Genomic DNA, 271 nt, shown 5'->3' on the forward strand with positions numbered 1-271 from the left:
TGCCTTAGCTTTTGGCTTGGGCATAACTGCCCCTCACAACTAGTCTGTGGACATTACCTAAGCTTCCAAATATAACCGCCAGCAATTTACATTGTACCCAAGCTGTACATTAGGGCTGCACCTATTTTTCTAACGACTAATTGAACTATTCTATTAAATATGAAATTAACTGTTCAATATTAACTATTTTAACAAGTATTGTATTACTTAATAGAACACTTACCCCAAATAAGTTTAAACAATGTGTCTCTATTTTGTCTGTTTTATTCAA

This window comes from Borostomias antarcticus, assembly GCF_949987555.1.
Source record: "Borostomias antarcticus genome assembly, chromosome: 1".
Classification (NCBI taxonomy): Eukaryota; Metazoa; Chordata; class Actinopteri; order Stomiiformes; family Stomiidae; genus Borostomias; species Borostomias antarcticus.